Genomic DNA, 15,144 nt, shown 5'->3' on the forward strand with positions numbered 1-15,144 from the left:
GAAACAGACTACGCACTTAGAAGCCCTACTCCATTGTGGTTGCTTGCCTTCATAACAGTAGGTTCGGTCAGCAGAGGGCTCTCCGGAGAGAGACTGATGTTGCAGCAAATCAAAGATCTCGTACTACGAGAAGAGATACTATAAAAGGCCTATGTATCTGATGAGTTCAAATTTTTGCCCTCATTTAATATTTAAATTTGGGGATTTAATTGAATTTTCTGTGCTTAAAGATTGATTTAATTAGGATTTGTGATTATTGGATTTATTGAGTAAGTTTGGTAAAAGTGGCGTAAAAATTGATTTTAGTTGCATAAAATATTATTGGATATTCTAACGTTTGTTAATGCAGCTGGAATTTATTTTTGGTCAATTAATAGTGTGATTTTGAAGTATTCAAAGTTACAAAATAAGTCCAACATCAAGAAATTCTGAAAAAGAATAAATCAGGAGCTAAATGCACCCCCAGATTTTATTTGCACACTCCTCCCTCAAGTGGACCACAAAAACCTGTTCTGCACCCCCAGTTTTCACTAAGTTGCACCCCTCCTACCACTTAAACTCCACTCAACCAGATCATGCCATGTGGCAATCCCCACCTCTTAAAATTAGCCAACCATAACAAGCCACGTGTCATAATCCTACCCTCACCAAATTAACCAATCAGATCTTGCCACGTCATCATCTCCTCCATCTCACACATGAAACCCTAACCCTAGTTTCCCTTCCACCCTCCACGGCAGCCGCCGCCGCCAACCTCGCCGGCCACCACCAATCTGCAGCAGCAGCGGCGGCGCCACCATCTTCTTCTCGCGTCCAACAGCAGCCTTCACGCACCATCTTCGTCAGCCACCATTAGCACCACCACGCAGCTGCAGCAGTGCCGCCACTGTTCCGCCACCATCTTCCTCCATCAAAGCGCGAGTTCGTCTTCTTCCGGCCACCACGTTCAACCACTGAACTCCCGCAGCGCATCCTCATCGTCGCAGTTCCGTCACCACTGCACCTCTGCAACGCGCGAGCAACCAGCGCATCACCATCTTCTCCGCGTTTCCGACCACCGCGAGGAGGCACTCCACACCATTGCAACAGATTGCGCAGCTCCGCACCACCACCACGAACTAGCGGCGCCTTCTCCGCAGCGCCACCATCCTCGCGACGCCACTGCACCTGCAAACGCGCGAGCCACCAGCGAGTTCTTCTTCCTCGCGCACAACCATGGCGGCCACCACAACAACCATCCTCTCCGTTCACGCTCCGCACCATTGCACCTGCTCCATTTCCGCAGTCACCGCCGCAGATCGAACCAGACACACAAACCTCTGCCACCTTCGCTTGAACCACCGCGAGCTTTGCCGCAGCCACCATGAACAGTAGCAGTCCGCGAGCTTTGCCGCTGCCACCATCACGTTTCAGCCGTCAAAGGAGGAACAAACCCTAAGGAAGGAGAGAGAAATCTGATTTGGAAGAGCTGACACGTGGCAGTCTCTCAATGGACACTGAAATGGTCAAAACTGGTCAACTCTGGTCAACTTTGGTCAACTGGTCAAAGTCAGCAGTCAACTCTGGTCAAAACTGTAAATATGGTTAAATGAGAAGGGCAGAATTGGAAATTGGACAGGAATTAAGTTGCTAATTAATTAAATAAAAATAAAAGATTTTAGTAACTGACAGATAAAGCCCAAAGTCCAGTTGAAGCCTATATAAAGAGACTTAAGGGAGCAGAAGGAACTGACAAATTTTACAACTCACAGCTTAGACACTTAGAACTCTCTGGTTTTGGCAGATACCGTCTCCACCACATCTCTCATTCTTTCTTTTATTTTCTTTCTTTCATATCATCATGTATTCCATCAAAGCCATGGAGTGCTAAGCTTTTAAGGGTTGATTCCACTGTAATTTCTTAAATGGATTCTGAGATTAGATGAATTTATATGTTTTGTTATTTTGATTATTGTTGTGGTTTTTGTTTATCTATGTCCTTTGCTTCTAAATTGAATAGAAAATAATGATTTTAAATCTACATGCATGATAATCATATGAGTTAAAAGGTTTTTAAATTAAATTGAGACTTTACTTTGATTTTGTTTAAAAACTTTCATTTGATTAAATAAGTTTTTGCCAATAATTGAGACTTTAATTTAATTAGAGGTAATTACTTTAACTAAAATTAGTCAAGACTTTACTTTGATTAATTAAGTTTTCTATTTGGTAAAGAAACAAAGGAATAGACATGATTAGGCATAGTAAAATTAATTGAGACTGTACTTTGATTAAATTTACTATGGACAATCTAACAATTCTCACTTTTAATTGAGACTGTACTTTGATTAAAAGTGAGGATGCCAACAAATGAATTGAGTCTTTACATTGATTTATTTGTAAATCAACAACAATAATTAATTTAACAATAATCTCTAGATAACCAATGAAGAATCTTATTTAGAAAAAGCAGTGGAATTGACCTATTTACTATTACTGTGTTTACAATCTTCCGTGTCATTTTCTTTGCATATCAAAACCCCCTATTTTTATAATTGCTAGTTCTAATTGCATTTTTAAGAATCAAATATTTGAGATCAATTCCGTATTCGTTGTTAGACGACTCAGGGTTATCTTAACCCTAACTATTTTGTTCACTACAAACTGGCAATACTGAAGTTGCTAAAGTAGTGGTAATTTGATCGCCTAACGACAGCGATATCCTTTTGCACTCCTGGGCAAAATTGAACAATTTCAAAACTTTTTTCTGAGGTCTTTTATTCCATATTTTCAGTGGATTAAAGAAATGAATACCAATGGAAACAGATCAATCTTCTAGAAATCATGTTGTCATGCACAAACAAATGGATAAAATTTTGTTTTTCACACATGAGTTAATCTTTTGAGTTTACAAGATAATCAAATATGAAAGAGAAACACTCAAGTTAAATATATATTTTCTCACCAAGATTCGCTCAAGTGTTTTGGCTTGTGTTTTCACTCAAAATACCCATGCATGTAAACACTCTCAATGCTTAGCAAGACTCTAATATTCACAGCTTTCAGAAAACATGCATTCAAAAATCATGAGGACTTTTAACAGGTTATAATGAGGCCAAGGCAAAGGTAGGAAAAACTTTAGGATTTGTGTGTTTTTGAAATAGTAAGGAAGAAAGAGTTATAGAGCACAGTTTCAAAAACAATCTTTACTTCTTCTTCTTCTTTTTCTCTTTTATCCTTTGTTTCTCTTTTTCAGACAGCAATCATTTTTCATTTCAACACTCTGTCATCAACAATTATTTTCCTTTTTGCCATTTTTACAACTTTGTGGGGGAAATACTCACCCCCACACTTTATTCCTCAACCAATCTCAACATAATCCACTAGCTCCTTCTTTCTCCCTAAGGTAAGGAAAAAAATGGTCTTTTTCTTTTTAAGGTTTAATAGTATGCTCAAAACAAGAAAAAGAGGTTTAAGCTCAAGGGGCTACCAATGGATCAATGTTATGGTTAGCTTATTTGGCCAAGTAGCTAAAAACAAGAAATGCCTCAGTCATATCAAATCATGCATGTTCACCTAAGATGCAAAACAACAGAATCAAGCTAAACATTTGAGTACCAACAAGACATGAGCAAATCACACAAGAAAAATAGGAATGACACATGGCAGTTCATCCTTACAATAAAGCTCAAAACTCACAAGGTCAAAAACTTTTTCACAAAAGATTTATTCCAGAAACTCTCAAATCAACTCAATTAGTAAATCACAGAAACAATCCATTCATAGCACATGACTTTTATTTTCCCAGAATTATGATCATTCCAATTAGTAAATCAAATCCAAAAATCCAATGTCAATATGTTTTATTGAAAGCAAAAACCTTTTTTTTTTAAATAAAAACAAACAGAAAACAAAATTAGAAAAGGAAAAAAAAACAAATAGAAAACAAAAACAGAAAGGGGTAAATCTCCCCACACCCCCACACTTTATCCATGCATTGTCCTCAATGTATTCAATATGTATAAAATGCAAAGAAAAAGTATGAAGTGTACTTACCTCCTCAAGGTGGAAGGTATGAGGGAGAAGTCAAGTTCATCCCATCCATCGTCTTGTTCAACATATCTTGATTTTCATTGAATATCCGAAGACGATGCCCATTAACTTTAAAAGTTCTTGCTGAAGATTCTTCCTTGATCTCCACTGCTCCATAAGGGAAGACTTATGTAACAATGTATGGTCCTTCCCAAGTAGAACGCAACTTACCACTCATGTGACCCAGCTTGGATTTGTATAGTAACACCTTCTGGCCTACCTTGAAATCCTTTCTAGCCACAAGCTTTTGGTCATGGAACTTCTTGGTTTTCTCTTTGTAGAACTTTGAATTTTCATAGGCTGCGAGCCTAATCTCCTCTAGTTCTTGCAACTAAAGTTTTCGCTCATTTCCTGCTTCTTCCAAATCCAAGTTGCATGCTTTCACGGCCCAATAGGCCCGATGTTCAATCTCCACAGGTAGATGACAAGCCTTTCCAAAAACCACCCTGAAAGGTGACATACCTATAGGTGTTTTGTAGGCTGTCCTGTGTGCCCAAAGTGCATCATCCAATCTTGTTGCCCAATCCTTTCGACTAGGCTTCACTACTTTCTCTAGTATCTTTTTAATCTCTCTGTTAGAGATCTCTGCTTGTCCATTGGTTTGGGGGTGATATGGTGTAGCAATGCGATGTGTCACCCCATACTTCTTCAACATGTTCTCAAGTAGCCTATTACAAAAATGAGTCCCCTGGTCACTGATGATGGCTCGTGGTATCCCAAATCTGCAGAAAATGTTAGACCTGACAAAACTCATAACAACTCGAGAATCATTAGTCCTTGTAGCTATGGCTTCCACCCATTTGGAGACATAGTCTACAGCAAGCAAAATATAAGAAAACCCAAAAGAAGGAGGAAAAGGACCCATAAAATCAATACCCCAAATATCAAATACCTCACAATATAGCATGGGTTGTTGAGGCATTTCATCCCTTCTTGTAATGGATCTGGCTGCCCTTTGGCACTGCTCACAATTTTCATATACCCTCTGTGCATCTTTAAAAATAGTAGGCCAATATAATCCACAATCCAACACCTTCCTACCTATTCTTTGTGTGCCATAATGTCCACCAAAAGGAGATGAATGACAGAACTCAAGCACATGAGGTATCTCGATATCTGGAACACACCTCCTTATGACTTGGTCACTACCAATGCGCCATAAAATTGGGTCTTCCCAGATATAATACTTTGCCTCACTTTTTAGCTTGATTCTTTCATATTTGGAGAAGGAAGGAGGAATAGTAGAAACAACCAAATAATTAACAATGTCAGCAAACCAAGGTTCAGGAAACATACCTTTCACAGCAGTCAATGCTAGGAGGACTTCATCAGGAAAGTCATCCTTAATAGGAATGTTATCTTCTCCATTTTCAATCCTGCTAAGATGATCGGCTACTAAGTTATGTGCTCCACTTCTGTCTAGAATCTTAATGTCAAACTCTTGGAGCAGTAGCATCCATCTGATCAACCTTGGTTTCGAATCTGCTTTCTCAGAAGGAATTTTAATGCTGCATGATCAGTATAAACAATTACCTTGGAACCAAGTATATACGGTCTGAATTTGTCCAAGGCAAACACAACAGCCAATAATTCCTTCTCAGTCGTGGTGTAGTTAGCCTGCGCTGTGTCCAACGTTCTGGAAGCATAATATATCACATGTGATAGCTTCCCATCTTTTTGTGCAAGCACCGCTCCTACTGCAAAGTTTGATGCATCACACATCAACTCGAACGGTAATGTCCAGTCAGGTGGCTGGATGATAGGAGTGGTGGTAAGCGCCTTTTTCAATGTATCAAACGCATCTTTGCACCTCTCTCCAAAGTCAAATACTATATCCTTTTGCAACAAGTTGGAGAGAGGGTTGGCTATCTTGCTGAAGTCCTTGATAAACCTCCTATAAAATCCTGCATGTCCAAGAAAAGATCGAACCTCTTTCACAGAAGAGGGGTAAGGCAATTGTGAAATAATATCAATTTTAGCAGGATCTACAGATATACCATTCTTGGAAACAACGTGACCTAAAACTATACCTTGTTCCACCATAAAATGACATTTTTCAAAATTTAGAACAAGGTTAGTTTCTTCACATCTCTCCAAGACTCTAGCAAGATTAGACAAGCAATGATCAAAAGATGAACCATATACACTAAAATCATCCATAAAAACCTCAATACAATGCTCCAACAAATTTGTAAAAATACTCATCATACATCGCTGAAATGTTCCAGGAGCATTGCAAAGGCCAAATGGCATTTTCCTATAAGCATATGTACCGAATGGACAAGTAAAGGTAGTTTTATGTTGATCCTCTGGGGCAATACAAATTTGAAAATACCCAGAGAAATCATCAAGAAAACAGTAATGAGACTTACCTGCCAATCGATCTAACATCTGGTCCATGAATGGTAAAGGGAAGTGGTCCTTCCTGGTGGCCTAGTTTAGTCTTCTATAATCAATACAGACCCTCCAGCTATTTTGAATACGAGTAGGAATCAACTCGTTCTTCTCATTCTTGACCACGGTGATCCCAGATTTCTTGGGGACCACATGTACAGGACTCACCCAAGTGCTGTCAGAAATGGGATATATAATACCTGCTTGTAGCAACTTGGTAACTTCTTTCTTCACAACCTCCATCAGCTGAGGATTCAGTCTCCTCTGAGGTTGCCTCACTGGCTTAGCATCCTCCTCCAAGAGTATTCTGTGCATGCAGAAAGAAGGACTAATACCAGGAATATCTGCCAAAGTCCATCCTATTGCTCGCTTGTGATCTTTGATAACCTGCAATAGCTTTTGTTCCTGCTCGTTAGTAAGCAAGGCAGATATAATAACAGGAACCCATCCCTCTCAAGATAAACATATTTCAAATGAGATGGTAAAGGTTTCAACTCCAAAGTGGGTGGCTGTTCCACAGATGGCAACATTTTATTGCCTAAGGTAATTTCAGCCACCTCAGCATCACACTTGGACGCCACAGAGGTATCAAATAGTGACACCGCGTCCTCAACATCACCTGTTTTGCAATTTTCTCTTTTGTCTAAAATTGAGCCCGAAACATTCGAAAAAGAAAAATCCAAAGAAGAAGAAAAACCAAATAAAACGTCCAAAAGTCCAAAAGCATAATTGTTCACTACATTACTCAATAAATCAATAGGGATGTCAAAACGGGCCAACCCGGCCCGTTTTGACCCGGCCCGATTTTGGCCCGCCTTTTACGGGTCAGGCCGGGCTGGCCCGATAGAGTGAAACGGGTTAAATTTTTGGACCCGGCCCGCGGGCTGGCGGGCTGGCGGGCTAACGGGCTGGCCCGCAAGTTTTTTTCCATATGTTTAATTTGTGATCCAAAATCAAATTTCAATTTGTTTCATTCCAATTTTAGTTGACTGAACATTGTCCCAATGTTATATTACCAAAAAAAATTCTCCTTCAATGAAGAATACAACAACAATGATTTATTAAACAAGAAAATGAAAATATTAAAAACACATATAAATGATGTTTTGCTCTCTACAAGTCATGAAGGTCACTGCTGTAGCATCAATACAAACCCTTTTTGGATAATGCAAGAAAATGGACAGATTGTCTACAAGAAAATGGCAATAGTTATTTTATCACAGTGGCAAGACTTCTTTATTGATCATCAGTAGGCAAGATTCAGAAACATACATAGGACAGTACACACAACTTAATATTTATTGATCACTACGCAAGATTCAGAAACAAAAACATGTAAGGGACAATACACACAAGTTCATTACCAACAGTACTTATACATTAAACATTAAACATCAACATTAGGAGCTGAAAACAGCAACACAATGTCATTATACGGCAACCCAACAACATACATGTTAATAACATAACAAAAACATCTCAATTTGAAAATGAATCTAACAGCATTTTACTACACAAACATGAACAAACAATCCAATTGCGCGATTAACGACAGCAACGAAATTGAAATTGGGGGAAAATTGAAGCAACACCACACCAACAATTACGATTCATAGAATGGGTCAAATCCAAAGAAGGGCAAATTGCAACAACAACAACCAGATATAGACCATAACCCCCAATTATGGGAAACGAATTTTAGGGTTACAAAAATTAGAAATTTAGGTTACAAATCGAAAAAAAGGGAACTAGAACGCAAAAACCTGTCTTCGCGGTGATCGTGGCCGTCGGAATCGTCCGCGAATCGGAGTTCGATGGTGGCTTTGTGTTCTCCCTGCACTGCGTTCTCTCATTGCTGCACTCCCTTCGTGTTCCTGGCCAGCAACGTGGTGGATGCCACGGTGGAGGAGAGACGCGAAGTGGTGGAGGTCACGGTGGAAGAGAGACGCGAAGTGATGAATGGGCTGCACTGCCTTCGTTCGTGTTCTTGGCCAGCGTCTTGGGTGGAGGAGAAATGGGATAGGTATGGTAGTGAGAGAGAGAAAGGAAAATGGAGGGGAATGGGAAATCTGGCAGAGAGAGCAGAGCACCAAAATTAAACACACACCTGCACGTGCTTTTTAATTAAGGCATACGGGTTGCGGGCTGGCCCGTTTTGGCCCGCGGGTTGGCCCGACGGGTTAGCGGGCTTGACTGGCCGGGTTGTCTTGGATTGACGGGCTGATTTTTCTGACCCGGCCCATGTTTTTTTGGTCGGGTTGGCGGGCCGACCCGTCGGGCTCGGCCCATTTTGACATCCCTATAAATCAATACAAAACAAAGAATGGTCTTCAATTGGGTGCTTCATGGCTTCTAGCACGTTGAACTGCACCTTCTCATCTCCTATCTCCATAGTCAAGGATCCTGCATGCACGTCTATCTTGGTACGTGCTGTCATCATGAATGGTCTTCCCAAGATGATTGTGGTTGAACTCATTCCTTCATCATCCTTCATGTCCAAGATATAGAAATCTGCAGGAAAAATTAATTTGTCCACACGGACAAGCACATCTTCTAGCACACCTGCAGGGTTAACTGTGCTACGGTTGGCCAATTGAATGACCACACCAGTAGACTTAAGAGGTCCAAGATGAAGTGAAGTAAAAACGGATAAAGGCATTACATTAATGGAAGCTCCTAAATCTAACATAGCATTATCAAACTTAGTACTTCCTATAATGTAGGGAACAGAAAACATACCTGGATCCTTACACTTTTGTGGCATTCTGACTGCAGGCTTCTTAATTAAGCTAGAGACATTTCTTCCCATGTTCACTACCTCTTTGTCCATAATACGCCTTTTATGTGTACATAATTCTTTGAGAAACTTGGCGTATTTAGGAATTTGTCTCACAGCATCCAACAAAGGGATGTTTATCTCCACTTTCTTGAAAGTATTCAGGATTTCTTTGTCTAACTCCTCCATCTTTTTAGTTTTTGGTTTCAAACGGTTTGGATAGGGAGGAGGAGGAGAATAAGGACAAGGATTTTCAGAGGAAGTATTAGGGGATACCAACCTGGAGTTATCACTGGGTGCAAGCATCTCAGATGTTGCTTGTGTTGCTTCATCTGATCTTCCTCTTTCATCATTAGGTACAACTTCATTGTCCTTATCTTCATCTTCTTGGGCATCCCCAAGGCCTTGTATTTGCTTACCCGATCTTAAAGTAATAGCACTTACATTTCGCGGGTTAATTACAGTTTGTGCAGGCAAATTGCTTGAGCCTTGTTAAGACTTCATCTGATTTAACTCATTTGCCATTTGTCCAATCTGGTTCTGCAAGTTTTGATTGGTTGCTTCCATTGTCTGTTTCAACTCATTGATTTGTCCCTTCATCATGTCAACCATCATTTTCATCATTGCCTCCATGTTTGAATCACCAGAGGTTGCCGCTGGTTGTGGTTGTTGCCTCTGTTGAGGTGGAACATAGACTTGTTGGTGTTGAGGCTGTTGATTTCCCCATTTCTGGCTGGGATATTCCTTCCAATCTGGGTTGTACTTGTTGGAGGACAAATCATGGTTGTATTGCTGCCGAGGTGGTCTATTATTGCCATAGATGTTTGCAGCATATGCCTGAGGTTGTTCATTGTCTAACGTCCCTGTCTCTTTTAACATAGAACAAGCCTCTATAGGATGATTAGTAGAAGCACAAATTCCACATAAAGTAGAAGGGATAGACTTTTTCTGTAAGTCTGTCAAGGTCCTTACCATGGCTGCTAAGTCATCCAACTTCCCTTCTAATTTCTTGTGATCTGCAACATATGAAGCTTCTACTCCATGGGTTCCCTTCAATAGAGTTATAGAATTACTCCTTGTGGAAAATTGTTGATGGTTCGACGCCATAGTTTCAATCAATTGTCTTGCATTTGTTGGCGTTTTGTCCACCAATGACCCTCCACTTGCAGCATCTATCATTTGTCTATCCATGATACTCAATCCCTCATAAAAGTACTGAATGAGGAGATGCTCGTTTATTTGGTGATGAGGACAGGAAGCACACAACTTTTTGAATCTTTCCCAATACTCGTGAAGACTTTCTCTTTCTTGTTGCCTTATCCCATAAATATCTTTGCGAATAGCAGCAACTCTAGATGCTGGAAAAAGCTTTTCCAGAAATAATCTTTTCAGAGTCTCCCAAGTATTGATGGATCCTGACGGAAGGCAGTATAACCAATTCTTAGCAGCATCTTGCAATGAGAATGGAAAAGCCTTAAGCTTGATATGTTCCTTTGTCACTGTTGTAGGTCTCATGGATGAACAAACAACATGAAATTCCTTCAAATGATGGTACGGGTCTTCTCCTGCTAATCCATGGAATTTAGGTAAAAGATGGATTAACCCAGACTTAAGCTCACATTCTCCATCTGGATATTGGATGCACATGTTTTGAGTAATTGCTGCATCCGGTGAAGCCAACTCTCTTATTGTTCTTTCTTCCATTCTATCTTCTTGAATTTCTGGTTCAGGTGATGGATCAGAAGATATGTTAATCACCGGAGGTGATTCTAGTGGTACACTTTCAGTGGTAGGTTCAGATGATGGTGCTCCTTCAGTAGAACACCTGAGTTCAAGTCTCCTACGTGATTTACGCAAGTTCTTTTCAAGTTCTGAATCAAGTTGATAAAATTGACCCGGATTGGCCCGAGTCATGCACTATGTAAGTCCACCTGAAAGTGTTTCCCTGTGTGTTTTTTTTCTTCCTATTCTTGTTTTGGAGAAAGATTTCAAGAAAGAAATGAGTTAAGATGTCGTTGGGTCTACTCCCAGGAAAGAGAGGTGCGTCACAATGGACAACTTAAATACCAAGTCTTTCCTAGACAGAGTTTTCCAAACTAGTCTCAAAAATTTCTTAAAAGAAATTCTTAATCAAAACAAAAATAGAACTTTGCTTGGAGTATATTAACAGAAAACTAGATACTACAAAATAACAAACTATATCAAACGTATATGCGTAAAATAAATAAAAAATAAAAAATAAAAAATAAAATAAAATAAATAAATAAAAACAGAATCAAAATAAAAGAAATACTAACCGTATTCCCCAGCAACGGCGCCAAATTTGATATCGCTGTCGTTAGGCGATCAAATTACCACTACTTTAGCAACTTCAGTATTGCCAGTTTGTAGTGAAGAAAATAGTTAGGGTTAAGATAACCCTGAGTCGTCTCACAACGAATACGGAATTGACCTCAAATATTTGATTCTCAAAAATGCAATTAAAACTAGCAACTATAAAAATAGGGGGGTTTTGATTTGCAAAGAAAATGACACGGACGACTGACAACTTACAGCTTAGACACTTAGAACTCTCTGGTTTTGGCAGATACCATCTCCACCACATCTCTCATTCTTTCTTTTATTTTCTTTCCTTCATATCATCATGTATTCCATCAAAGCCATGGAGGGCTAAGCTTTTAAGGGTTGATTCCACTGTAATTTCTTAAATGGATTCTGAGGTTAGACGAATTTATATGTTTTGTTATTTTGATTATTGTTGTGGTTTTTGTTTATCTATGTCCTTTGCTTCTTAATCGAATAGAAAATAATGATTTTAAATCTACATGCATGCTAATCATATGAGTTAAAAGGTTTTTAAATTAAATTGAGACTTTACTTTGATTTTGTTTAGAAACTTTCATTTGATTAAATAAGTTTTTGCCAATAATTGAGACTTTAATTTGATTAGAGGTAATTACTTTAACTAAAATTAGTCAAGACTTTACTTTGATTAATTAAGTTTTCTATTTGGTAAAGAAACAAAGGAATAGACATGATTAGGCATAGTAAAATTAATTGAGACTGTACTTTGATTAAATTTACTATGGACAATCTAACAATTCTCACTTTTAATTGAGACTGTACTTTGATTAAAAGTGAGGATGCCAACAAATGAATTAAGTCTTTACATTGATTTATTTGAAAATCAACAACAATAATTAATTTAATAATAATCTCTAGATAACCAATGAAGAATCTTATTTAGAAAAAGCAGTGGAATTGACCTATTTACTATTACTGTGTTTACAATCTTCCATGTCATTTTCTTTGCAAATCAAAACCCCCCTATTTTTATAGTTGCTAGTTTTAATTGCATTTTTGAGAATCAAATATTTGAGGTCAATTCCGTATTCGTTGTGAGACGACTCAGGGTTATCTTAACCCTAACTATTTTCTTCACTACAAACTGGCAATACTGAAGTTGCTAAAGTAGTGGTAATTTGATCGCCTAACGACAGCGATATCAGTATCCTATGCTTGGCCGTAGTTTCCCGGGCTAGAGTTTGTTTGGCTTGTTCCGGAGTTTGATCCGTTGTTGGCTTATCGACTAGTGAATCTTTTGGTATTGTATTCCCTGTTACACCCCTACTTTATCCGTGGGCGAGGGCTCTAGCTGCTCTGATGAACTACCTAGATGGACGGAATGAAATAGGCTAGCTGGCCAGGTATGAGCGCTCTGATCTACCGGTTGAGCTCCCTTCCCTCTCTTCCGTTATGTCTGAAAGTCCCCGTGCTTCTTCTGGCTTCAGTCAGTATGGTTGCTTCCTTGGTTCAGCCTCTCTTTCGGTTAAAAAGATCTGTATACCCCCTGGCCTTCCTATTGGTTCAGCAACCCACCAGCCATTCAGTATCGTCCGCACCGCACCTCAATCCCCTTCATCAAATTGTCCTGTAAAATATTGAAATAGAATAATTAACATCATGAATATATCTACAATGCAAAACAATAGCAAAACAATTTTAATCAACTCTAAACTCACCTACAAGGTAATATGACTTAAATATTTAAGATAGGTGTAGTTGAGTATAAGTAAATATGAAATCAATGAATTCGGATGACATTAAAGCAAAATATTAACATTCAATTATTCATCAAATAACAATCTTCAATTCATTACCTTGTTTTTAAACTTGAGCAGCTATCAAGAATATTAGTCCTGCAATAGAAAATTATTCATTAAATAAAAAAGTTCACTGGACTCTTTTCACTCTTTTCGTGAAAAGATTAAATTAAAATTTCAAACTCAAATAAAATTGATACAACATAAAATCTAAGATAAATAATTAATGTTTCAAGAGATTATTAGAGTCTCACCATGAAAAAGAAACAAATAGATTCTATAGTCTCACCATGAGAAAGGAACAATTAGATTCTCGAGTCGATTAGTGAAACAGGAACAATCTGTATTTCATAGACATGACATAAACAATTATATAGTGTTACAAATAATTGAAAAAAAGAGAAAGAGAAAAGTTAATACCATAGATAGACAAATTAGGTTCTCCTCTCATGGACATTTGATTAAGAATTTGAGTTGGAACTTCAATATATTTCTCTGTGAGTATTGTGGCGTAAGCGTTTGAATGAAAAACTGATGCAGTTTTTAACAGAGGTGAGAACTATGGAAAGAGAAACTGCATACAGTTATACCACAAAAAAATCTCACAAATTTTGAAAACTAACTCCCTGAAAATCTGACTAAATATCTGATATTACATTAATATTCCAAATTTTAATAAAACTAACTGTCAATATTCTAATAGCGCCAAATCAAAATTTCTAATAGCGCCAAATAAAAGCACTTATAATTTTTGTTTAGTAACCGAACTTTCATAATAAAATCCTCATATATTAAACAAATAATTTTATATTTAAACGTTTTTAAACTGTTTGATTTTATATAATAAAAAGTTTAATATTTAATCAAACAAAATTTATAATTATATATCTTTGCATTAATATAACTTAATAATGATTATGTAATAATATATCCTATAACGCTAGTAAACAAATTTTATAATCTTTTTAAAACAAATCAACTGTATAATATATATATATATATATATATATATATATATATATATATATATATATATATATATATATATATATATATAAAAGAATCAATTTTACTTTTAGAGATATAAAATTAAAGATAAGGTTTAATAAAATATATAAAAAAATAAATTTCGTTCATACTTTATAATTAATTTATTGATTTAATTTTTTATTTATTAAAATATTATTTGGTATATTTAATTAAATTTAATAATTTAGTATATTCTAGTATGTAAAATATTGGATATCTATTGATATTTAAGATATATGTAGATCATAAATTATATGATTTTGAAAATTATTTTAATGTTAAAGACTAAGCTTTTTATTCCTTGAGTAGCAAGAGAAATAAAAGAACAAATTCTTTATCATGCATTCATCTTAGGGTTTTGACACCTAATCCCAACAAAAAAGTTTCTATATATTGTGTTGGTAGAAGAAAATAGAAAACAATTTTTTATCCTTTCATTTTTATCTTCAAATTCAAAAAGGAAAAGAAAAAAATAATTTCTACCTTTCATATTGAAACTCTCTTCAGTCATACCAATAATTATCGAATCATTCCTTCAGAATATGAAAAAAAAAATCTGTTTAGTTGGTTCTTTAGGTTAATGGTCATCTTCATTCATATGAAATGACCTATATACCAAATTCAAATTCTTTAAAAAAATATGGTTTCTTTACATACGACCCTCTTTATATGAATTGTCACTAATTTCATTTTGTTCCATTTACATTGACAACACCTGTGGGAATTATAATCGATTTGCTTGTATCAGGACCCTCTCCAAAGAAATAATAA

The 15,144-nt window shown here is 37.1% G+C and overlaps 1 long non-coding RNA gene across 1 annotated transcript; it reads right to left on the reverse strand.

Annotated features, from left to right (window-relative positions):
• Window positions 1-7,501: 7,501 nt before the first annotated feature.
• On the reverse strand, window positions 7,502-8,761 carry LOC114184501 (uncharacterized). Its single transcript, XR_003604596.2, has 2 exons — window positions 8,229-8,761; window positions 7,502-7,654 (listed from the first exon to the last, which is right to left on the reverse strand). It is a non-coding gene; the product is annotated as an uncharacterized LOC114184501 (long non-coding RNA).
• Between the last annotated feature and the right edge of the window lie 6,383 nt (window positions 8,762-15,144).

This window comes from Vigna unguiculata, chromosome 5 (genome assembly GCF_037176805.1).
Source record: "Vigna unguiculata cultivar grain cowpea cultivar isolate G323 ecotype 2 chromosome 5, ASM3717680v1, whole genome shotgun sequence".
Classification (NCBI taxonomy): domain Eukaryota; kingdom Viridiplantae; phylum Streptophyta; class Magnoliopsida; order Fabales; family Fabaceae; genus Vigna; species Vigna unguiculata.